The following is a 26692-nucleotide window of genomic DNA, read 5'->3' as shown; positions in this document are numbered from 1 at the left end:
TTATTTATTTATTTACTCATTCATTCATTCATTCATTCATTCATTCATTCATTCATTCATTCATTCATTCATTCATTCGGACTATAATTCCTAGAAGCATCCTGCCAGCAAGGCCAGAAAAGCAATATTTTCCAGCTCTGGATTCTACAGTGATGACTGGAGGTTAATTATGGCCCTCAGAGGCAAATCCTTGGGAAAATGGTAATTGGCCCATCAACTACTATCCTAGTGGGGAGGTATATGGGGAGAGTAATGACTATCCTTTTCCCCTCCAGAAAGTGAGAACTATCAGGACTACTAATTTCACCTACAACACAAAAACTCCAGTTTAGCTATTTGTGCAGGAGGCTGGGGTTATGTGCATCTTCCTTCCCTCTCCTCTCCTCCTAGCCAAAAGAAATACACTCAGGAAGAGATTAGAAACGTTCCCTTTCATTTTCACATCACCATGGTTTCTCTCAGTGTTTTATAGAGTATTTAAGCAGAACAAAGCAACAGCAAAAGTATAATCAACACATCATTTATACAATACAAAAAGAGTCAAATACATCAACATCAGCATGTGAATGTGAATTAAACATGCCCTTTTATTAAACTGTTATAACACTTCTTCAATCTGTTACCTTCAAGTTCCTACATCTCTTTATGCAGTGGCATTGGCTTATTATACTGAACCAAGAGCTATGATTAAAAGTTAACTGTGGTTTACTGAACCCTGACCAAGGGTTATCTCCCTGTGTTGGATAGATTTACCCTTCCTCTTAGTGACTGAGTGCACAACTTGGGGGGGGGGGGGTTTCATCCTTAGGGCCCTTTCCTGGAAACATCACATAGCAGTCACAGCTACATCAGCATTGAACCAGGTCTGGTTGCCCAGTTGCACCACAACTTTGATAGGAGGTCCTTGATGACACTTATACATGTGCTGGTGATCTCAAAGGCTGACTTAAAATATCTGAGAGTTTCTTTAATATTTGCTTTATTTTTGTTACACGTCCAGGAATTGGCAACTGATAGGAAAATTCCTCTTTAAACAACCCTGGGTGTGTCTGATGACAGGCCAGTATTTAATAATGATAAAAATTTGGTCTCTATGGTTACCTCCCATTCCATTGACAAGCTCCCCCATCCCGAAAGAATTCATTTAAACAAAATGACAGTTTTAGGTAGACAATAGATAGGATCAATTTTTCTGTAACCCTAATTATGAATCCTTTGCTTGAGGGATCGCCATTTTAATATGTAGCCCATTATTTTGTTCTTACTACAAGGTAAAGGTTCCCCTTGACAATTTTTGTCCAGTTGTGTTCGACTCTAGGGGGCGGTGCTCATCCCCGTTTCCAAGCCATAGAGCCAGCGTTTTGTCCGAAGACAATCTTCCATGGTCACATGGCCAGTGCAACTTAGACACGGAACGCTGTTACCTTCCCACCGAGGTGGTCCCTATTTATCTACTCGCATTTGCATGCTTTCGAACCACTAGGTTGGCGGGAGCTGGGACAAGCGATGGGTGCTCACTCCGTCGTGTGGATTCGAACTTACAGCTGCAGATCTACAGATCTTACAGCACAGAGGCTTCTGCGGTTTAACCTGCAGCACCACCACGTCTTACTAGAAGTTTGCTAATAAGAAAAAATGCATTCACAAAAATGAAACAAGATCTTTTATGTTTTGTCAGGAAGAAAATATGGTTCTGCATCAGACCTGAAGATAATATTGCCAGCATAAACCCAACTCCCCCTTCCTTTAGTTCCCAAACATCTGCTCTGGAGATTTGAGAAACCCTTTGGAGTATATTTTCAGTGCCACAAAGGGCTTCAGTAAGAAAGAGAAAGAAAGTTGTGATATCACTTCAAGCACTGCATTCGCCTCAAGTGGCTAGCATCTAGGAAAATTTCCCACCAGCAGCCTGAAAGAACTGTTAGTCAGTGTTGTCAAGTGTGATAGGACTGAACACAAAGTGTGACACCCTTAAACTAATACTTTGTCGAAGCACCTTTTGATTTTATTACAGCACTCAGACCTTTTGGGTGTCTATCAGTATGGCACATCTTGACTTGGCAATATTTGCCCACTCTTCTTTGCAAAAATGCTCCAAAACTGTCAGATTGCAAGGGCGTCTCCTGTGCACAGCCCTCTTCAGATCACCCCACAGATATTCAATCGGATTCAGGTCTGGGCTCTGGCTGGGCCATTCCAAAACGTCAATCTTCTTCTGGTGAAGCTGTTCCTTTGTTAATTTGGATGTATGCTTTGGGTCGTTGTCATGCTGAAAGATGAAGTTCCTCCTCATGTTCAGCTTTCTAGCAGAAGCCTGAAGGTTTTGTGCCAATATTGACTGGTATTTCGAACTGTTCATAATTCTCTCTACCTTGACTAAGGTCCCTGTCCCAGCTGAAGAAAAACAGCCCCAAAGCATGATGCTGCCACCACCATGCTTCACTGTCAGTATGGTGTTCTTTTGGTGATATGGTGTTGTTTTTGCACCAAACATATATTTTGGGATGAGGGCTGAAAAGTTCAACCTTGGTTTCATCAGACCATTACACTTTTTCCCACATGCTTTTGGGAGACTTCAGATGTGTTTTTGCAAAATTTAGCTGGGCTTGGATGTTTTTCTTCGTAAGATAAGGCTTCCATCTTGCCACTCCACCCCATAGCCCAGACCTATGAAGAATACGGGAGATTGTTATCACATGTACCACACCACCAGTAATTGCTAGATATTCCTGCAACTCCTTTAATGTTGCTGTAGGCCTCTTGACAGCCTCCCTAACCAATCTGCTTCTAGACTTTTCATCAATTTTGCAGGGACGTCCAGTGACAGGTAATGTCACTGTTGTGCCATATTTTCTCCACTTGATGATGACTATCTTCACTGTGTTCCATGGTATATCTAATGCCTTGGAAATTCTTTTGTACCCTTCTCCTGACTGATACCTTTTAACAATGATATCCCTCTGATGTTTTGGAAGCTCTCTGTGAGCCATGGCTTCTGCTGTAGGATGTGACTAAGAAAATGTCAGGATAGACATATTAGCACAGCTGATCTTTATTTGGGATTCCTCAGAGGCACTTGAAACGATGGCAGGGGTGTACTGACTCCTACTTAACATGAGTTTGAATGTAATTGTTTGCTGCTCAACACAACTACATCCCCAATTATAAGAGGGTGTGCACACAGATGCAACCATATTTTTCCTTCCCTCCACCTAAAAGATTTCAGTTTGTTGTTCAACTGAGTTGTACAGTTCATATTTCTCATTAAAGGTGGAAAAAGTTCTGAAATGATTTATCTTTGCATCTTTTTTTACATCACAGACACTTGACATTTTAACTGGAGTGTGTAAACTTTTTATATCCACTGTATAAAGTCATCTTGTTCACACACAGTATGTCTGTATGTTAGTTCTTATAGCAGTAGCTCACATAAAGGCTGACGACACAGGCATTCAGCCCACTGTGCAGGGATGGGGTGGTGCACTCTTAAAGAAGGAAATCAGGCTATTACTTTGCTAGAATGCACCACCCTGTCTCCAGAGCATCCCTGCCCGCACATTTCTGGCCTTTGTCAAGAAGCTTCTACTTTTCTGCTGTGGGTAGGAGCGCTTTGGTTTGGATCAGTTCCATCACATGTGATTGCTGGAACCAATCCAAAGCAAACCTTCTTCTATCAAATTGCCAGTATCATGAAGTGGCTTAATGAGTAAGCCTCTTCAGGATACAGCCATGCCCCGCTTAACGATTATCCCACATTACAACGAATCCGCTTCACGACGATGTTTTTGCGATCGCAATTGTGATAGCAAAACGATGGTCTAAATGGGGTTTTTTCGCTTTGCGAAGATCGGTTCCCTGCTTCGGGAACCGATTCTTCACATTTGACAATTAAAAACAGCTGATAGTCGGGTTTTCAAAATGGCCACCGGGTGCTCAAAATGGCTCCCCACTGTGCCTAGGGACGGATTCCTTGCTATACAGGCACCGAAAATGGCCGCCCTATGGAGGATCTTCACTGCACTGTGAGTTTTTAGCCCATTGGATGCATTAACCGGGTTTTAATGTGTTTCAATGTTTTATTTTTTTTTGCTTTACAACGTTTTCACTCTACAGCGATTTCGCTGAAACGAATTAACGTCGTTAAGTGAGGCACCACTGTATCAGCAAATTAATCACTTCCTCTGTTTGCCGGGGCAGGGAAAGTGGGGGAAAATGTTTTGACTGTATATAGATAATTGCAGCTGTGCTTCAGCAGTTATAAAAAAATGTTAAAATGTTTTCATTCCCTCATCTTAAAGGACTGGTTATCAATATCCTGAAATGGCTTGCTTATTAAGCGACTTCACAATGTTATTGGAAGAAGCCATTTTCTTACAAATGGTCAGGCTTAATTAGATTCTTTTAATCAAGCCTAAGCATTCCAACGTGGGCCACACTAGCTCACTCCCTGCTGCTACTGTAGGCACACCATAGTTTGTTGTGGTAACTTAACAGCCACTACAGACTCCAAAGTCTGTGGATGGTGGATCTAATATCTTTTCTGAAATGCCTCCTGACAAAGCATACTCTCAGACACAGAAAGGCAACAGAATCTTCCCATGATTCAGGAAAAAAGCATCTGAAAACACCAGGAGAAACTGACTGGCCATTCTGAATGTCCCTTTGGGAAACTGCATGGTGACAGAGGAGCAGCTGCACCGAGAAGACTTCTTTTGTCTTCTTCTGGATGGACAAAATACTACATAAGACAAGGAACAATGACAGAAACACCTGGAGATGTCCTTCCCCCAAAAGCTGTTTGAGTGAGTAATTCACGGCATGTTGATCATTTTAATTAATTAATTGCATGTTTATTCATTTTGCTTTGAAAGAAACTACCTGTGACTGTCTCACTGTTTTGCTCTTTAATAAATGCATTGAATTCAATCAAAACCGGAGTTTGTATTAGTTCCCTGGCTAGTTTAATAGTTGGCTCCACCACATGCTGACCATGCTGACCTTGTTGGTAAGGTTCAAAGTCCACCCTTCTCTATAAATGTATAAGCCTAGTTACTTGTGTACCCAGTACAGATGAGTTATGAAAAACATGCACGCTTGCATCCTGTTTCTGAGAACTATGGGTGATAAATGCCTGGTAGCTTGCTGTGCTTTTCAAGGGAAGAAGTATTAGCTAGAAGTGTGCAGATTTCTGGGGTGGTTTTTTTTTTTTATGATAGTTATCAGAATTCAGTTGTGGAATTCTGGGTGTTGTAGTCCAAAAACACAAATCTCCACACCTCTAGTACAGACATAGTGGAGCCATACTAAAATGGGTCAAGTGGAACACATAGCCAGTCTCATCCTGCATACTAGGTGAGACGTCTACTGAGCAGAGAGAAGCTGCTACAATGAGGTTTAATAGAGTACAAGAGTAACAAAACTGAAAAAAATAACCTACAATGTTTCCTGAGTCAAGACTCATTGCGGCTATTTTGTCCAGTGCTTCTTCCAAAACCTGGACCCAGCATAAAATGTGGCCTCTTCTCTCTGTCTAAGCATGTTCGTGTGAAAGTAGATGCACCCATTAGGGTGGCTTGTGTAGCTCTGTGTGTGTTCTAGATATGCCCATTTTTGTTTTTATGTATAACCTAGATGGTGCTCACCCTTTACAATCCATAGCTAATTAATATAACTGCAAATATGACAGGGTACTTAAATTGCAAACCTGCGCATGTTTACTCAAAGGCAAATGCCACTGTGTTCAGTTGCACGACATAAAAAAATTTAAAGATGTCAGCAAGTGAGGAAGTCAACTGATGTTTTGTTGCTTAAAGAGATCTTAAAATTCACAATTCTTTAACAAAATTTTTCCAAAAAAATTAAGAAGTAGCACATAATTCAGAAACAAATCTTGTTGTCTGAGAAATGTTATTTAGGATTGCTATAAAAAAAACCCCCCAAAAATCTTTGTTTACATCTGTAAGCAAATTTACTGAGAAGCGTGGCTGATGGGTTTGGACAGACTGTTTGAAAACACATTGGAGAGCATGGTTGAGTCTATGGCTTGCCGCTCACTTGCTCACATGTCCATCCACATTACCATCAGCCAATCTCTATGGCCTGTCACACATTACTGTAACATTTATTCAGCTGGCAGAATATCCCAGATGGTTAGTTGAAGGGCAGAGGCATACTAGAGAAGGAATTAAGGATATCAACCATGTTAGAGACTCAACAACCAAACCCTTTATCAGCCTAGGAATGAACAATTAACCCCATTACTAATAATTCTTATTAGACAAATCAGTTCAAGCACAGACAGATTTGTCATCACATACTATATTAAAAATCACAAGTCTCAAGAACAAAATATGCATGAGAAAATAATCACAGAATCCTAATTAAACACGAGATGACAGCATCCTCACTCACCTTTTCATTACTTTTTTCATTATACTGCTCAAAGAACCAGTAAGCCAGCCTCTTAAAAGGTAATTAAAAACCAAAACCAAATATCTAACTTCTGAAAGTTTAGACCAGCTATACTCATTTAGAGGTTTACTAACTCCCATTGTCTCTAGCAATGGGTGGTGTGGCCTGTAGGTTGTGAGAACCGGGGTTCCAAACATCTGAAGGAAGCTGTGCTAGAGAGAGCTTTCATTGGGTCACTGAATTAGAGGATAAAAATAACCATATTATGGTATATACAGTACTGTACTTGATTCCCCTTAGGAAAAAGGTCTGTCCTCTCTCAGTTTAAATCACTACGGAGAAACAGTACCCTTCCCATGAGAAAGTATTCTTTTTGGAAATACATTGTCTATATTCTTCTGGCAGAAAATAAAGGGTGAAAGTTACAATAACAAGAAAAGGACAGGCCAGGGGACATTTGTCTGATGACTTCCTTTTAGCATCAAATGCATCTATTATAGAATTTTCTCTGGAATGCAGCACTAAAAGAAACACAGTTTGTGAAAGTATTAATCACTCCTTAAGTTCTTAAATAATAAATAAATAATCAAAATTAGTTATACTATTTTCCAGAGACTCAGTGAATTGATGGGCTGGCGAAATAATAAATGGGAGGGATTCTTAATGCCAGGCTCTTTCCTCACCCACACCCCCAAATTCCTTCCTAATTATTGGTTTCCTGATTTAATTTACTGTTCAGTTTTCATACTTAGGTCTCTGAGGCGATAATTCTGTGCACACTTACCTGGAGGTAAGGCCAAATGAACTAAGTGGGGCTTACTTCAGAGGACACAGGTATAGGACTGCATTGCAAGCAGGCGTGATTGCTTATTTTCCAGGCCTTGGGAGGTTTTGCGGCCTGCACCACGGGACTGCAAAATGTTATCCAAGGACATGATATTTACTTCTGCAGGAACCAAGCTCTTGCTGGGAGGTACAGTGATGTCTCTGTTGTGCAACTTTGTTGTTGTGCCAAATGTACATCTCACTGATCTCAGCCACAGGTCATTTCACAAAACACCAGCTAGATTTAAGGCAATTAATTGTCTCTCCACCCCTGATCCTGTTTTGATTTTGGGAAATTGTTTTATTTTGCATTTCTCCATAGAGGGTAAGTCTTTTTGCTGTTCATATTTTTCATATTATTATTCACAGTTCTTTGTTCTTCAAGCAACCAGCTTATCCTTCTAAAGGTTTTCCTTCTTTAGTGGAATTTGTTTTTCCACTTTGGCAGAGTGTTTCATGTGGAGTCAGACATATATTCAAACTTTTCTGCTACTTAAATATGTAGTTGTTAATCGTAGCAATAGGAGCAGTGGCACTGATAATGTAGAATTATTTCAGCAGTGCTTTGGAAAATTAAAACGGATGGCTATCTTTACAAAGGATGAGGCTATATGCTTTATAGTACTGTTCCCAAACCTTTTCCAGGTTGCAGTGCCCTTTTATAATAGCCAAATAATCTGTGACACACAACCCCGCCATATTTGTATAAAAAGGCTTTCTAATGGGGTGATGAGAACATATTAAAATAGATTTTTAAAGAATATAATTCTAACCTTTAATGCATAAATATAGTTAATCTTTAAATCTGCCTCTAACAGATAAAATCTGAGAAGGAAAAAAATGTCAATACACTTTGAGTTTAATTTACTTTTTCAGGTGTGTGTCCTCCACACACACAAAAAAGCCCCCTTAGTGAAGAGCATCTCCTCCTCAAGGCCAAATAAATACCTCCCCCACAGGCCCCACCCTGTGCACCACCCTTCCCTTGCTTTTTTGCCCCTCTTGCCTTCCTTCTCCATGACTCAAGTGGAGCCAAAAGGCATCTCCCTGCCCAGGTCTCCTTGCTTTTCACGGTGTTGTCATCAACACACCTGAGTGGGAGACTCAGGCAGAGTAAAAGGAGTCACTGCTGCGGCAGCAACTTTTCAACCCTGCTGCCATCTTGGGTGTCACTGTTCCTAGTGTGCACTGTAACCGCCTCATTCAGGTCCCTTAGAGGTGGGCTAAAGCTTGGGTCTGAAGGATTGACGTCAGTCTTCTAAAGGTGGAACAGAAAGAAATAAGCGACAGCAGCTCAAGTCCACTCAGAAGGATACAGAAATAACTAAGGACTCTAGGTTGCCTTCAGCTCTGATTCAGATCAAAATGTCTATCTGTTAGTTGAAGAGGATTAAAATATAACAGCATTGTGTGTACCATATTTAATATGGTAAATGTTAAAATAATTGCAACTAAAAATAACCACAGCAACCTCCCAGAAAACATTTCACATCTCCTTAGGGGTCCCAAACTCTAGCTAGGGAACTCGTGTTTTACAGTAAATATATATGCTAGTGGCTAATAAGACTGATAGTAAAACATCAAGCATAATAGACGTTGGTCCATAATTTAAAAATGGAAGCTCCCAGAACAATGATTGCCCACAAAGCAGGTGAAAAGTTCTGACAGGTTTCAATGGTGCCATTACTATATATATTATGGTCCAAGCAGGATGAGCATCTCACTCTGAAATTCTGGAGTTGAGTCATATCCAGCTTCCATCACTCAGATCATTAGCCAACCCCAGTATAGTCACAAACTGACTGTGATTGGGTTCTTTCTCTGTGGGGGACGGACCAAGGGATTCGGCGGGAATAACTGCAGGAGTCAATGTAACAGTCAAAAACGGATTTGTTTTATTAGCTTTTTCATCAAGTAACTCTGGACCAAACGGGTCCAGCAACTCTTCATTCGTTAACAAGTTATATTTCTTGGGTTTTGCCCCAGGCATTACATCTTTGGGTTTCACTATTTCTTCCCCCCAAAATGAGCGATTACGCTCGGACTCGCGGCCGACGCAGTCAGAACTGAGCAGGAAGTCCTGCAACAAGGATGGACCACTACAGACCCCTCCAGCCTGGGTAGGAAAGGGCTGGCTCCACCAAGGGTTTCTCTGTCCATCATTGGGCGAGAAGCCGAACCCACTCCCGGTCTCCATCCCCTTGAGAACTCACAAGCTTCAACTTTGCTTATTTCTTTCGGTAGAGGCAACAGACCATCTTCCTTCATTAAGTTTGGGAAATTCTTTACTAGAGTTGCGATCTTCTCTCTCTCTATTCCCGTCTCCCTTGTTTGCGTACTCTTCTCTTCCTTTTCCCCCTCTGGCCCTCTCTCTCTCTTCTCTTCCTTTATAACCTCGTCCCATCTCCAGTCTCCTGACTCCTCCCCCCAATCCTTTGTTCTTTCCGCTAGAAACACCTCTATCGCTCTGTTAGTACCCCCCTCTTCATCGTCCAGTTTGATCAATTCGCCCACAGCGCATCCCTCACTTTCTTCTTCTTTAGATGTATGTGAGGACGGCTCACTTTCCTTCCTTCGCTCACACTGACTGATGACAAGAGAGAGATAATCCTTTTAAATCTTGCTGTTCACCATGTCTGTATTTTACCTTGGCAGGTATCACTCCACCGTTTTGCATTACTTGCTTCACTCACATGACTTAATACATGCCACTAAATCTGTAGTGCGTTCTTCTTGTAGCTGTGACATGGATAAAGTCAGTTCCACAGTATTCAGACATTTGTTTTCTTACACTTGTCATTGAAGTGTGGCTTGAATTTTAATGCAGGAAAACATCTCCGGGCTTGAAGAAGTGGGCTAATGCCAACATCATTCCAGTGACCTTCTTCCAAAGGTCCAGTTAAGGGCTCTACACCACTCGGGATGAGGTGAGATCAGACTGACAACACTAGTAGACATATATCCGACATTTCAAGCAGGAATTTGTCTTTGGTTCAGTTTATCTTTTTAAGCTGCCCAAAGATGCTAACCTGTCATTGATAAAATAGTGAACAAGCACACTGGATCTTTTGATAAGGACAGGATGAGCCAAATCGCACATAACACCTTGCAATAGTGAATCCAAAGTCTTGCAAAACCATTGTTTTAAGATCAAATATGAATGAAAACAAGACAGAGAATATGTATATCAGAAATGCTGCTCCTTATTTCAGGAATACCAGAACCTATAGTTGAGTAAGTTTTTTTATAAGGACCAAACAAAATGTCAAAGAAAAGTACAGAAGCTTCTGAGTTCTTCAGAGCTCTTGGTCACACTTGGTGTTAATAAATGTGGGGAGGAAGAAGGAGAGAAAGAAAAAGTGAGCCTGATATTGAACTGGAAAAGGAAAACTGCTTTTAAGCAATATGATGAAGAGTTACAGAGTGCCTTATTTATGTAACATTTTGGTTGGCCTCAAGTCAGTGCCAAAGAGTGCAAAGTCTTGCTGAGAAAATGCATCAGTTTATCGTTGTTGTGGGGACCAGAGAGAGTTCTAGCTCCTGTCCTCTGAAGATGTCAGCCACAGAGACTGGTGAAATGTTAGGAATAAAAACCTCCAGAACACGGCCAAAGAGCCTGAAAAACTCACAGCCACCATCGGATCCTGGCTGTGAAAGCCTTCGAGAACACATTGATTTCTCACTTCTTCTTTTTCATGTGTCCAGACTGTGAGGGCTGTTACTGCAAGGAAAGCCCTCCTGTGAGACAGGCGTGTTGGCAAGTCTTTGGGTTCAAGTTCCTGTTAAAAACAAGCTTCTTCCCAAGAGCACCGGGAGGGTGGGTGCGTTCTGAGTCATGGAGTCGACTCACCAGTGTGACTCCAACTTGACAGCAACTCCTGAGACTCAAGTCCCCATCTCTGCTGTGAGACAGGACAATTTTGTGTGTATCTATATCTATCTATCTATCTATCTATCTATCTATCTATCTATCTATCTATCTATCTATCTATCTATCTATCTATCTATCTATCTATCTATCTATCTATCTATCTATCTATCTGTCTCTGTCTGTCTGTCTGTCTGTCTGTCTGTCTGTCTGTCTGTCTGTCTGTCTATACAGTGGTGCCCCGCATAGCGAGGTTAATCAGTTCCAGATTAACCTTTGCTATGGGGAAACATCGCTAAATGGAACGGAAAAGCCCAAGTTCCAAATAGGCCCCAAACTCACCATTCTGCGATGTTTCCCCATCCGGCCGTGGCCATTTTGGGTGTTCCGGTGGCCATTTTGGGTGTTCCGGTGGCCATTTTGGGTGTTCCGGTGGCCATTTTGGAACCGCCGAACAGCTGTTCCTCCATCGCAATGCGAAGATTGGTAATCGATTTTCGCCCTATTAAAACATCGGTATGCGATCCCATTAGCAATCGCGAAATCCGCATCGCTATGCGGATTCATCGTTAAACGGTGCGCTTGTTATGCGAGGCACCACTGTATCTATATCTGTATCTATATCGATCGATCCATCCATCGACAGACAGACAGACAGACAGACAGACAGACAGACAGACAGACAGACAGACAGACAGATAGAAAAATAACCATGGATGAATACTGAATCCATGTTGTTATTTTAGTTATTGTGTATGACATGGGAGGCCTGATTCTGTATATAGAAACCAACTGGACTGACAGTTGACTCTCATGTCAGCACTAGTGACGGGATATTGTCTTCCACTACATCTCTGGGGCGGCAGCTAGCATACAGGGCAAGGTATCTGGAACACAGAGCTATGCCTTCCAGCAGAGGAAACAAAGGGACCACTTAGGAAGAACAGCTGGGAGGCTGCCACTTTTGTCTCCTTGCTGGCCATGAGCTCAGTTGAGGTGGGGTGGAAAGGGGACCTCTTTGCCAGCGCACCGGGTGGGCGGGCGCGGGCAGGAAGGAGAGCCCCAGCCAGGGCTCTGCCGGCAAAGAGTCCAGCTGGCCCAGTCCACTCTCCTCCCCTCCACTTTGCAGGCAATCTCGCGCTGCCGCAACCATCCTCATTACCCCAGGATTTTCATTTTTACCCTATTTGGGGTAATTTACCCCTGTTTCCTGACCACTGGACTAGACCATCTCCCAAGGTTGCCATAAAAGCTTTGGAGCATTTTGAGAACATTACACGTCTACCATACTTCATCAGCCATTTAACAAACTAGATATAGCATAGCATTGCGTAGTGTAAGTTTGAGGCTAATTTTAACAATGTTGTTTTAATAATGAAAAGTTAACTGAAGTACTAAGATCCCAGGGGACTTCCAGCATGCTAGGAAAAGGAGTGGGACTGAACATCAGAGTTAAAATGTAGGTGCAAAGATGCTAAGTAATGAGCAAGCACATTTATGCAGCACCTGCTCATGACTTACATGGGGTGGGAATAAAGGCAGGGTGCAGTAAGCGCTACTTGTGAATCAGTTTTTGGAAACTAAACAAGACAGGACATTTTGAAGAAACACAGGAAATATAGCCCAGAGCCGGGGAAAATGACTCAAGGTTAACACTTTTGACTTTGTTGTATTATTTATTTAACGAGAAAAGAAAAACAACTCTGGATCTTTTCCATTGTCTCATGACTACAGCAATGCACAATCCTAATTAAAGCAAGGTTTGCAACTGAAGCCAAGTTTCTCTCTAACTTTCCCACACACTTCTTGGGCACAGACCCACTGGAAAAAATGCAGACAAGAACTTTCCTTTTCGTTAGTCATAAAAACAATAGCCACACTATATACCTATCATGGGTGCAAGTTCCAAAGAAGCTGAAGTATCTTGCATCTGTTGCTTCATGCAGAACCTGGGCAAACAAACGCATGCTCTGTTTGCCAATTTAATTATATGACTCCTCCAAACCCAGGGTCCCGCTCTAAATTCTTCTGTTTCTACTCCAATCAAATCATATTTGGAATGAGGGAAACCTGATGTCTTTGTCAACCAACTCCAACAAAATTTGACTCTAATTTAGAGTTGGTTCTTTCAGTACCCCAGTGGGCACGCCCAGTGACAGCCCAAGCTGTCCTTCTACCTGCAATGAAAGGAGAAGCACTACAAGGACTCCCTCCATCTTATCTCAGCCTACTTTCATAACCACTTTCCCAGCAGGTGCCACCAACTCTCTACAGAGGGCCAGGTCTCATGTCTCTTTTATTTTTATTCCAGAAATGCACATTCTCTCGATTCTCTGAATTGTCTTATATCTGGGCTGTGGAATTTGTCGACCTATACCTGTTGTTTCACTTCAATTCCCTAGTCAGACTAGCCAGTGGTCAAGGCTGATGGCAGCTGGAATCAAATGACATCTGGCTGGCCATATGTTCCAGACCACTGTTTTTTTCCCCAGTGAGTAACAGCTTGTTTTGCAAAGTACTTTGCCCATTCAATGTTTCAATACTGTATTCCCCTCAATTTTAAAAAGAATGGCCCCACTTTTTTGTTCTTTAATATCTCTTACACATAGACACACATACATAGAAGACAAATGACTTTAATAAATACTATAATAGATGGACTAATGTCACGATGGGTGCATAAATATTGTGCAAATCAAGTATTTTTAGTTTAAAAAATAAACTGCAGCAACAAAAATTGATAATTTAAATTATGATTTTTTTTCTCTATAATGAAAGCACCAAAGGCCTGGTGGATAGCTCAGTGGTTTAGGTAGAGGTTGGGAATTCATTCCCTCACTGTGCTTCCTTGACATAGGTTGGACTTGATGATCCATAGGGCCCCTTCCAGCTCTGCAGTTCTAAGACTGTTATTATTGTCTAAGAGCAACTTCAGAGCAAACCCAAATCTTGCCAGACCTCATTAAATTCCTTGTTGGCTTAGTAATTTGCCAGGACTAAAGGAAATGTTCCTTCATTGACTCCACAGGGGACAGACCCAAATTTAACAATTGAAGGTGGCACACTTGTTAATGCAATCAAATCACTGTACTCAAAGCATCTGAGTGAGTAAACTCCCTTTAACTAGTTCCTTCTGAAGTATTTGATTATGAATCTACCTTCTGAGCAAGGGGCTGATTGATCCCTTTTTTTAAAAAGGGCAGTCGGCACAATCTATAAGAATGTATTTCTTTATATTTATTTACTGTGCTTTATACTGTCCATTAACCATTCATTCTCTGCAAAGTACTAAAAAAGCCATAAAATATAAAAAATGCACAACAAACAAAATTAGGAACCCATGTAAATGGCACTAGAGTGAAACCAATAACAGCATTAAATGTATTTTTTAAAAAAAACCTTGAAAAGCCTAAGGAAGGGCCACAAAGACTGTAGCCTAAGAGCTAGAGGAGCTTTTCTTAGGAAAGCATTCCCTACAAGGGTGCCACCACTAAAAAAGGCCCTTCTTGTTATAGCCACCTGTCTCAAAGTCTTTGTCAGGAGAACCCAGAGAAGGTCCACTGAATGTAATCCAAGGATCTGGAAAGATGCATCTAGGAGGAAAAAAGGCTTTAAAAGAAGCTGGCCACAAGCCATTTAGAGTTTAAAAGTTAATGCCAGCACTGAATCGTTTTAAAAATTAAAATTAGACTTCAAGGATGCTACTGCTTCAGTCTGCATACAGTTTTACCATGAACCTGTAAACTATTTCTGACACAAGCCTGGATCGTGAAAAAGGTTAACATAAGGAGTCCTCATTTCATTTCATTTCATTTCATTTCAATTCAATTCATTCATTCATTCATTCATTCATTCGATTTATATGTCATCCATCTAGAAAATGTCCACTTTGGGCGGTTTACATATAACATAAAAATAAACTGAGTTAAAATCCAAATTAATCACAAAGTCCAAGATGGGAAAAGGAAAAAAGAAGAAAGAGAGAGAGAAAGGAAAAGGAAAAGGAAGATAAGCTAGGTAATGGCTGTAGGGAAGGCCTGCCTGTATAGCCATGTCTTCAGGTTAGTCGGCCCTCAGCGAGGGAAACAGGCGGATCTCTACAGGTAACTTGTTCCAGAAGCGAGGGGCCAAGGCTGGATTTCTAGTTTTTTCCCACCGGGCCTCTCTTGGCGTTAGGCCCTTTAGCCGCCCAGCCTGACTGGAGCAGGCAATATGGGTAGAACTGGGCAGAAGAAGGCACTCTGCCAGGCATCGAGGGCCTGCACCATTAAGGGCTTTGTATGTAATGGTTAGCACCTTGAAATCAATGCAGAAGCGGATAGGTAGCCAGTGTAACGCAGCCAAGGTGGGGGGGGGGAGAATTGTGAAATCTTTCCACCCCTGTTAACAGCCTGACCGCCATGTTCTGGACCATCTGGAGCTTCTGCATCAGTCTCAAAGGAAGCCCCACATAGAAAGCATTATATTTGGTTTTAAGTAATATATATACAGTGGTGCCCTGCATAGCGACCATAATCTGTGCAGCCAAAATTGTCGCTATACGGATTTGTCGCTATGCAAAATAAAAAAGCCCATAGGAATGCATTAAAACCCGTTTAATGCGTTCCTATGGGCAAAAAACTCACCTTAATGCAAAAATCTTCCATATGGCCATCATTTTCGCTGCCCAGTAAGCGAGGAATCCAGGCGAAAACACAGCGGCTGGCCATTTTTTTACCCGGCGGCCATTTTGGAACCGCTGATCAGCTGTTGCGAAATCATTATGTGACAATTGGTAAGTGAAATAGCTTACTGATCATCGCAAAGCGATTTTTCCCCATTAGGAACATCGCAATGCGATCGCAAAAACAATCGCAAAAATCCGTCGCTATGCGGATTCGTCGTTAAACGGGGCACCCGTTAAGCGAGGCACCACTGTATAACTAACATGCACTGGATTATGGAGAAAGCCAGAGAGTTCCAGAAAAACATCTACTTCTGCTTCATTGACTACGCAAAAGCCTTTAACTGTGTCAACCACAACGAACTATGGCAAATTCTTAAAGAAATGGGATTGCCTGACCACCCTATCCATCTCCTGAGAAATCTATATGTAGGACAGGAAGCAACAGTTAGAACCGGATATGGAACAACTGTTTGGTTCAAAATTGGGAAAGGAGTACAACAAGGCTGTAAATTGTCTCCCTGCTTATTTAACTTATATGCAGAATACATCATGCAAAAGGCAGGACTGGATGAATCCCAAACCGGAATTAAGATAAATATGAACAACCTCAGATAGGCAGATGATACCACTCTGATGGCAGAAAGTGAGGAGGAATTAAAGAACCTCTTAATGAGGGTGAAAGAGGAGAGCACAAAAAATGGTCTGAAGCTCAATATAAAAAAAAAACCCAAGATCATGGCCACTGGTTCCATCACCTCCTGGCAAATAGAAGGGGAAGATATGGAGGCAGTGACAGATTTCACTTTCTTGGGCTCCATGATCACTGCAGATGGAGACAGCAGCCACGAAATTAAAAGACGCCTGCTTCTTGGGAGGAAAGCGATGACAAACCTTTACAGCATCCTAAAAAGCAGAGACATCACCTTGCCAACAAAGGTCTGCATAGTCAAAGATATGTTGGGAAAGTGTGAGGGCAAGAGAGAGAGAGAGAGTATATACAGTATACTTTTGGCACTTTCTTATAATATTCATCCTGTCAAACATTTTTTCAAAGAGGCACTTATGTCTGTCTCTTTCACCGCATACAGCAATGACAAAAATAAGAACAAAACACAAAGTATTGTGGCTCCTTAAAGGCAAATAGATGTGCTTCAGTGTGAGCTGGCACAGATAGTATATTGTGATCCATGGAAGCTCAAACTGAGATAATTCTGTTAGTAGCTAAGGCGAATCACAGTCCATTCTGGAAAGTTTTGATTATAAAAACTATTCAACAATATGCCATCAGTGGCAATCCTTCATCATGCCTTAATAGAAGGATGGGTAAGAGGTTGATGGGAATCTAACAACATCTGAAGGTCCCCACAGTGTTTACCGCAGCACTAAACTCTCCATCAGCAGTTCTGCAAGTACTGTATAGGGCATAGGGAATTCATCCTGTCTTCTGACAATCCCTTGTTATCTAAAGCCACTGCTCTGCTTTTGCAAACTCAGGACTGTCGGTTCCTTTATTGAGTCAAGTCGTCTCATATTTGGTCATTCTCGTTTCCTGCCGCTCTCAACTTTTCCCAGCATTATGGTCTTTTCCAGCAAGTCTTGTCTTCTCAGGATGTGCCAAATACAACTTTAGGTACCATTTTGGGATGATGGGGAAAGGCGTGTTTTATGGTTCGGCAATCCAAGCCTCGGGCTAGCTAATGCATTTCATCAAAGCTGCTCCTTCTCTTCCTGATCACCTCGGTTCCTATCTCGCTTTAGACGGCTGGTTAACTCAACCAGCTTTTTAAGCGGCAGGAGGGGAGAGAGGATTTTGCCTTAAGCAGAAAGGCCGAAAGGCCAGCGAAGGAACGCCTCGCCCCGTGACTCAGTCGGGCGAGTCCGGGGCGGGGTGTCCGCGAAGAGCCCTTTAACCCTTTCCTTCCTCGCTGGCAAAGGAGGTGGTGTGTGTGGGGGGGGAGGATTTTGGCTACTCATCACTACGACCTGGGGCTTCGTTTTTCCTGCGTACCTCTCGCGAAGTGGTGCCAAGGCTGTATCGGGAGTTTTCTCCGTTGCCTTGGCTCAATGGGTCACATCGCGGAGCGAGAAGTTTGAAGGTGCGCGGGGAGGGCAAGATCCTTGGCGTAGAGCGGGTGTCACGCGGGGGGTGGTGGTGGTGGAGGCAGAATGAGCATCTGGTTCGCCAGTTGCCAACCCCTAGCAGAAAAAATTCCGCCTCGCCCCAAAATCTCAGGGGGCACCCCCATCGCCCAAGGCACCAAACCCACATACGCCATCACCTACACGCAGCCCCCACTTTCCCCCATCAACTTCCCAGTCTGTCATTCTAACAAAGATTTTCCATTTCCCGGCCACGGAGCGCCTTTTCGTTACATCGCGAGCGGCGTTATCCGCCACCCCACCCCACCCCCCACAACCCTCCCACCAGACCCCGGCAATGTCTGTGCCTGCCTCGGACAAAAAACAGGGACAGCTGCTTCTCTCTGTTATGGAAAACCGCACCCGGTGGATTCCTGCCTGATCAAAGAAACAGGCGCGCTGCCGGGGGCAGGATGGGGGTTCAACGGCAAAGCCTCAACCCGACCATATGGGCGACGGTGCGCACAACACCGCCGCGTCGGGGGTAAAAGCCGCACCTGTTGAACTTCGGGCTGACTTTTCAAAAGGCAAGAGCAATGCCAGGCTCGTGAGCGAAGGGTCCAAACAGCCCCACGGGCCCTTTTTGTCACAGCACGTCCCCGTCAAGGGTTCCTACCGAGCTCTGGACGCGCGCCGTCTTGTCTCCTGAGTCCCGCACCGGTTTGCGCTCCCTCAGTGGCGCGCCGGCGGCAGCCTCCGGTTCCTCGAGATCTGTGTCAGCCTCTGAGGCGAAAGCCGGAGCACCGGGACAGCATGTCAGGCTCGCCGGGCAGCGAGAGGCTCCTTGCAGCCGCCTGCGAAGCTTATATTGTAATGCGGGCCGGCGGCGGCCGCTGCCGCCAACCCTGCGAGTCGTCTGAGGCTGGCCGGATCAAGGCGGCGAGGCACTACCACCGCCGCCGCCCCCCCCCCCCCGCGCCACAACAGCGGGAAAGCGCCAGTGGAAAGCCCGGGGGCCCCCCTCGATGCCTGGAATCGGATTACAGACAAACTCCCTCCCCGGGATTTATTTGGGGCACTGTGAACCGCAAGGATTTACAGAATAACTAACAGCCTTGGGGGCGGGTGTGTGTGTCCCGTACCGGGCTCGTTAATCCGGACTGAAGGGGGTGTGGTGAAGAAAGCTGAAGAGCCACTGGCAAGTTGAGAGACCAAGTCTGAGGATGGTTGCTCGGGAGTAAAAGGCGCGGAGTTCAAGTAGCCCTCAAAGCCACCGAAGTCGGCTCCGGTTTGCGCGTTAGCAGTGGCGGACCTACATTTTGAACTGTTATGGGGGCCCTTCGCAATCAGCAATAAGGTCTCGATAACCACCGTTATCTTCTTCAGTGGGGTTGGTCCAGGACAGATCACTATATTATTTTTTTACACAAACGTTGATTAAAACAGTTTCTGGGGCCCCTCTGGGATTAAGCGCTCTGAAGAGTTTTAGCAGATCCGCCCTTGCATGTCAGTCCTTCTGCCCGATCCTTTCTCAGCTTGTTTACTCGGGCGTAAATAAGACGGAGTGAATTGGCTTCGAGTTGCAGTCACACGGTTCCACGCCAAGCTTGTGGAGTGGGAAGCAACTCTGGAGGAATTCTGTCTCATAGAAATCAGGGGGCAAGTGGCTGATTATTCGCTATTGTGCCCTCAGGGGGACTCTGGCAATCTGCCACTCCTTCCTTCTACTGGTGCTTTGGGACGTTGCAGCTTTCCAAAGGCTACACACACACACACACACACACACACACACACACACACACACACACACACACACACACACACACACACACACACACACACACACACACACACACACACACACACACACACACCATTTGCTCCAACGGCAGTTTCTCCACAATATAAACTGCAGACATAGGGGCCCTCATATGCATATTAGGTGGGGTTAATCCTTTGCAATCATTCCTTTCAAATGTCGATTGGGGGGGGGGGGCTTTTCAACTTATGACCATAGGCCACCTTAATAGTCCACCTTCCCCTTTTATCTTCACCCGCCACCCATCCAAAACCCTATAAGGTAAATCAGGGAATCAGAATGAGAGGTAGAGTTTCTTTCTCATCCCTTTCTAGTTATATTGTGCTGGGCAAGGTAGTTTAAAAGTACAGGAAAGAGCAAAGAAAGTTTTGAGAGTATAGCTTCCAGGCAACCTTGAGCAACCTGATCGCTGGCATGTGCAATTAAGGATCTAATTTGCTAGGGATGGCAAGAAAGAATCCTTCAGCTCATGGAACCGAATGTGATCTCCTTAATACTCTTGGACAGAAAGACTACAGATTCTGCAGATCACCTTTAGAGCATTAAGAACCATCTATCGTCTCAGTGAAGACGATTTAATCCAGTACTCAGTTTCCATCCAGCAGCCTCGTCAGTTGTGGATGTGGGTGTGATGTTCTTTGCCTGTACTTGTCTCCGGATGTGTTTTTTCTGCAGCATATTTAAATGTGTTTTAATATTGATTTTATTTATCATTTTAAATATGATACTCATTTAATTCTTTAAAAATATTTGTATATAGCTGAGAAATGACACTGAATATATGGCACCCTCCCTCCCTCTGCTAGCAATAAATGAGACAAAACTACCATATAGAGTGAGATTACATGAAAATATAAGATCCCTGGTGAATTGATAAACCTTGCTTGTCTATTCAGTGCCATTTCTCAGCAGCGTGATGATTCTTGGAGCTGAGCAACCAATTTATAAAGAACAACCCTGAAAAAAAAATGTCTGAACTAATTTCTCAACGTTACCAGTGGAAATTGGCTGCATATCACATGTACTTCAGACTGACAAGAACAGGTGATAATGTACTTTAGAAATTATGTGTTAATTCAGATTAGCATGTGCCAAAGTAAGCACCTGTGAAAGTAGTTGGCAGGAGAAATACATGTTACCTGTCACACTCCTGTCAAAGCAGAATTATCAGCAAAATAAAAGGGACCCAGGACAGGTGATCTGAGGGATGTTCTCCTCTGTGCACTTGCTGGATGCAGTCAACCTAGTTTAACAATGCCAATTCTTTCTTTTCTTTCTTTCTTTCTTTCTTTCTTTCTTTCTTTCTTTCTTTCTTTCTTTCTTTCTTTCTTTCTTTCTTTCTTTCTTTCTTTTTCTTTCTTTCTTTCTTTCTTTCTTTCTTTCTCTCTCTCTCTCTCTCTCTCTCTCAATCCCTCCCTCCCTCCCTCCCTCCCTCTGCTAGCAATAAATGAGACAAAACTACCATACTCTATGAGTGAGATTACATGAAAATATAAGATCCCTGGTGAATTGATCCACCAAACACCAGTGGGAAACCCACAAGCAGGATGAGTAGAATAGAATCTTCTTATTTGTGTTCCCCATCAACTGTCTTTCAGAGACACACTTATGAAGGTGAGACATAGAAGTTATGATGGCTAACCTGAATGAAGTGACAGAAAAACAACAACTGAACAGCTGATTGTGGCTCAGTTGAATTTATGAATGGGACTTACGGTACTACATAGTTTAATGCAGTCCACTCAAACCTTTGTATTTTAGGGATGAACCTAAACATTAGCCCCAGGTTAAGTTCACCATTCATACTCCTTGAAGCAAAACTGTTAAATGAAAGGGACTTGTTAGTGATAACTAGCAAATTCCATTCATTCCAGTGAGCCTGGTTAAAGGTAGGGCTAATGCTGGATTTAGGTGCACATGTTTCAATAAACATGCTTAATCCAATCCCCTTCATTCTGGAGAGAAGACACCTGTGGCGCCCTGATCAGAAATGTGCTCCCTCTCTGAATTGGGGCCCTGCGCCAAATCTCTCCCCTGCTCTGCTGCTTGCCCTTGAATATGCTGGTCACGGGGACAACAAACAACAATACAGCCTGTAGGTTTGGAGCCCAGTTTTTTCCCCCTTCAGGTTTTGCCAAAGCTGGGTGAACAGCAGAGAGAGTCAAGGAGAACCAAGTGAGTGGGATGAATGTGCAAGACTGTGGAGAGAGTCAGGTGAGTGTGTTGCCATCACTACTTGCTTTGTTTCTTGGACTGACACTCGATTAGAAGGAGGGGCTCATTGAAAGAAGTAGCCCTGCAGCAACTGGGATCCATATATATATTTTTTGCTTTCTCACCTGCATTTATCAATTTTTTTAAAAAAAGTTTTCTTTAGAAGAAAAACTTCTAAAATTTAGACGAGTGACAGAAATTATGTTGCATAGCGTCTTTAATAAACTCATTTCAATGCATTTTGGTTTCTCCTCTGTTTTACTTCTTCCCTCTTCTCAATCCCCTCCTTCATCTTTTCTGTCAAGCAAGAGCAGTGCTGTTGCTGGATCTTTACTGATGCTCCGTGGGGCTCTCCGCTTCATACTCTCACCGTTACGTTTAACCCACATGGCATGGTTTGGCTCCCTTTCCATGTGCAATAGCTTATTGGCATAGCATGGAAATCAAGGCTTCAAGGATTGTTTGAGGTCTATCCTGCAGGTCAGAGATCCAAGCCAATACTCTACTTTGCACTCCTGGGATAAAAAGGTAAACTGCTTACATTTTCTGTGATGTCTTGCTGCTGATATATATGAACAGGAAGGAATGCTTCTGTGTGCAATGAGCTCTCTCTGAAGTGACTTGCCTGGTTGTCTTGGGGTTACACCATTGTCTTCTCTGATCTGGCATGCAGTCCACTCAAACCTTCTTAACAATGCCATGCCTTTGCAACTGTTATGAGCAGTTGTTCACTGTAGGAACACGCTTGCATACATCTCAGATATTCTGTTACAATTTTCCAGTGCAAGTTTCCCATACCTTGGCCTGGTCACCAATCCAAATGGGGACTGTAACCAGGAAATCAGATGAAGACTGAGACTGCGAAGAATAGTTATGAAAGAACTAGAAAAGATCCTCAAGTGAAAGGATGTATTGTTGGAGACCAAGACCGACAGGTTACCCACCTGTAATTGTAGTTCTTCGAGTGGACCTCTGTGATTCACACCCTGGGTGATCCATGCCTGTGCGGAGCCTCATTGGAAGATTCTAGAGCTTCTGCGGTAGCAATAAACACATTAGAATAAGCCCCTCCCCCCCTGTATAAGTACCTTGCTGCCAAGCGTCCCCTTTCAGTTGTGTCAACCACCGCTTAGAGTAAGACAGAGGGGAGGATGGGTGGGATGTATAAATCACAGAGGTCCACTTGAACAACTACAATTACAGGTGGGTAACCTGTTGTTCTTCTTCGTGGCCTCTGTGAATCACACCCTGGGTGACTAATAAGCTGTCTTACCTGGAGGCAGGGTGTCACGCCAAGACAGAGGCTAGAACAGCACGCCCAAAGGCCGCATCAGACTTCTGCTGGAGGTCAAGTCTATAATGACAGATAAAGATGGACAGCTGTGCCCAGGTGGCAGAGGCACAGACGTCTGGAGGAGGTATGCCGCGAAGAAAAGCTGTAGAAGCTGCCACTGCCTTGGTGGAGTGAGGTCGGATCACTCTGGGGGCTGGGCATCAAGCAAGTTGGTAAGCCAGATGAATAGTAGTGGCGACCCATCTAGATATAAACTGGGAAGTTACTTGACAGCCTTTGGTAGGTAACTGACGGCTTATGAAAAGATGAGGTGACCGCCTAAAGGGTTGGGTACGCTGGAGATAGAAGGCAAGAGCTCTCCTGACGACTAACGTATGGAGGATTTTTTCTTGATTCAAAGAGGGTGATGGGAAGAATGAATGAAGGACAATTGGTTGCGAGAGAGGAAATTGAGAGACAACTTTGGGGAGGAAGGAAATATCCATGAATAATTTCACCTTTTCAGGGAAAAATTGTAGACAAGGGTAGTCGTAGTGTAATGCTGCCAAATCACTAGCTCATCGAGCTGAAGTGATAGCTACGAGAAAAGCCGTAAATCAGTCGTGGCTAAAGGATTGAAAGAAGCTTTGGTAAGTTGTTTCAAGACAAGAGTTAATGATCATTGTAGAGAGGGAGGTTGAGTATCAGGGTATATATGAGAAAGACCTTTAAGAAAATGTTTTGTCATTTGATGTTTGAAGAAATTGGCTGCTGTGGAATTTGGAGGTTGGTATGAAATTATTGCAGAAAGGTATACTTGTAAGGAGGAGATGGAAAGGCCTTTGGATTTGAGATGGAATAGGAAGTGGAGAACGGTGGAGAGTGATGGGTTGATGGAGGCTAGTGAGGAAGATCCAGTGAAAGATTGGAATTACTTTCATTTGTATAGGTAAGCCTTCCTTGTGGATGGTTTCTTAGCCTGATGGAGAATGTCCATTAGCGAGGGGGAATCCTCCACACTGCCAGATGCAGAACAAGTAAGTCTGGGTGGAAGACTTGGAGTTGTTCTGTGTGAGGAGGTGTGGCAGGTGGATGGTGGATGTCTGACGAGAGACTGCGGAGAACTGGGAACCAAGTCTGTCTCAGCCGCCAAGGGGCTATAACGATGGCACTGATTTTGTCTTGTTGCAGACAGACCACAACTTTGTGGAAGACGGGGAACAGTGGAAAAAGGTAAGGAAGGGTTTTGGGCCAACGGCCGACAAACGCATCGCCTTGGAAATATTTGCCTATTCCCACTAGGGAGCAGTATAGTTTGCACTTTCGATTTGATCGAGAGTCAGTATGCCCCATTTCTGGCAAAGTTGACGGAATATTGATTGATCTAGTTCCTACTTGTCAGCTTGAGCATTCATGAGGCTGAGCAAGTCTGCTAAGTCGTTGTCGTGACCAGCGATGTGTAGAGCTGTGAGACAGATGTGATGTTGTAGACACCACTCCCAGAGGTTGACTGCTAAGTAGAGGAGACTTGGAGAGTGGGTGCCACCTTGTTTGAGGATGTAGTAAATTGCCGTGGTGTTGGTAGTGGCAATCTCTACCATTTTGCCTACAAGAAGGTTTCTGAAAACACTGCAGTCTTTTATGACTGCCAATAGCCCCAATTCGTTTATGTGGACAATTTATCTCTGTGAGATCATTTGGCGCGAATATTGAGGGATTTGCAGTGAGCCCCCCAGCCCATGAGGCTGGCGTTGGTAGTGACTTGTATTTGTGGATGCAGTTGTTGAAATGGCTGCCCGACATAAAGGTTGGGAGGCAAACACCACCATTAAGGTTGGGAGGCAATTTCTGGAGTGACCCTCAGGAGAGTGTGAGGAGGTTCTGTTAATGGATCAAATAGGGCAAGAAACCCGGACTGGAGAGATCTCATTTTTAGCCGTACATGTTGTATGACTGATGTCATAGAGGCCATGGTGCCTAAAACCCGTTATATTGTTATTATGGTATCAAGCGAGTATTAAGGCATGAGGGGTGAAACCCTGAAGCAAGGTGATCAAGTTTTGTCTCTTGTCTGTGGGGAGAAAGGGACGGGCTTGTATGGAATCTATGAGTGCACCTATGTAATGTACAGTTCTTGCAGGTTTTAAACTTGATTTCTGTTCGTTGACCGTAAGACCGAGATCTCGAAGGAGGGCGAGGGTGAAGCAGGTCTCTCATTGAGCTTTGCGATGGGAGTGTCCTACTAGGAGCCAGTTGCCGATATATGGAAAGATGAGAATGTTTTGAAGTCTGAGGTACTGTAAGAGGCTACTGGTGCCATGCACTTGGTGAATACTCTTGGAGCTGTTGCAAGGCCGAGAGGGAGCCTTTTGAATTGGTAAGGTGATCCTAGTCGAAAATGGAGGAGTTTTCTGTGTGCGGGAAATATTTTCTGTGTATTTTTTTTAAAGCCAGCTAAAAACTTGGCTATTCAAGCAGGCCTTCCCTCCAGCCAATTAAGTCTTTCTTATTTTTCTCCCCTTTTATGCCATGCCATCTTGGTAATCTTCTTCAAATAATTGTTCAATTGTAATTGTAATTTTATAATTTTATACATTTTATATTTTATATTGTTCAGTTCTATCGATGTAAGCCGCCCCGAGTAGACATGGTCTAGAGGGGCGGGGTAAAAATCCAATAAATAAATAAAAAAGTAATTAAATATTAAAATATAAAAGTAGGCATCCTTTAGGTCTATGACGGTGGAGTCTATGACAGTGAAGCAGTCATTCTTTCGGAGTAAGGGAAGAACTGATTCTAGGGTAACCATACGAAATTTTGTGGCAATTATGTATTTGTTTAGTCGTCTCAGATCTAAGATAGGGTGAAGACCTCTGTCTTTTTTGGGGATGGTGAAATAGCGAGAGAAACCCATTGTTGTTTTAACAAATGGGTTGTATGGCGTCTTTGAGAAGTAATTTTGTTATTTCTTCTTGAAGAGGTTGCGAAGGTGGAGTGATGACATGTGTTGCTGGAGAAATGTCGAAGAAATTGATGCAGTCGCCCTTTTTGTTGATAGACAGGACCCAGGCATCTGTGGTGATGGATTTCCACATAGGTAAGTGTTTCCAAAGGGCAGGCTTGGCGGGTTGGGTTGTGATCTCGCTCAGGGGAGCGTCAAACATGGTGTTTGAGTTTCCGGTCGTTTCGCCTAGTGCTAGGCTGTTGCCGGAGTTTGGCTCTTTGATTTTCAAAGTAGGGAGTGTGAGACGTTCATCTTGGAGGATCTTGTTGGAACTTCTGGTAAGAGTTATAAGATTGTCTCCAATGATTTTGCCGAGGACGTTGCTGGTAGGAAGCGTAGACTCCCCAACGTCTAGCTGCTGATTATTTCTTTTGTACATTTTCTAGTATGTCATTAGTTTCAGCATGAAAGAGGCCTGCCCCATTGAAAGGGAGGTCTTTGATATGTGCACAGGCGTCTTCAGCTACTGTAGGCCAGCTGTTCTGAGCCAAGAAAAGCGGTGTAGGGCTACTGAAGTGGCCATAGACTTCGCT

The 26692-nt window shown here is 43.5% G+C and overlaps 1 protein-coding gene and 1 long non-coding RNA gene across 4 annotated transcripts in view; one reads left to right on the top strand and one right to left on the bottom strand.

Annotated features, from left to right (window-relative positions):
• SLC16A12 (solute carrier family 16 member 12) overlaps window positions 1-18665 on the bottom strand; it is a 64780-nt gene extending 46115 nt beyond the window's left edge. For all 3 annotated transcript variants that reach the window (XM_020803218.3, XM_020803225.3, XM_020803227.3), the window contains exon 1: window positions 18526-18665. The gene's annotated coding sequence lies outside the window, so the exon portion shown is untranslated. The remainder of the gene's footprint in view (window positions 1-18525) is intronic.
• A 270-nt stretch (window positions 18666-18935) lies between these two features.
• The window catches only part of LOC140705917 (uncharacterized), a 15687-nt gene continuing 7930 nt past the window's right edge, over window positions 18936-26692 (top strand). The window contains exon 1 of the long non-coding RNA XR_013543981.1: window positions 18936-26252. This is a non-coding gene — a long non-coding RNA (uncharacterized LOC140705917). The remainder of the gene's footprint in view (window positions 26253-26692) is intronic.

This window comes from Pogona vitticeps, chromosome 3 (assembly GCF_051106095.1).
Source record: "Pogona vitticeps strain Pit_001003342236 chromosome 3, PviZW2.1, whole genome shotgun sequence".
In the NCBI taxonomy this organism is placed as follows: domain Eukaryota; kingdom Metazoa; phylum Chordata; class Lepidosauria; order Squamata; family Agamidae; genus Pogona; species Pogona vitticeps.
This window is presented reverse-complemented; position numbering and strand designations above follow the sequence as displayed.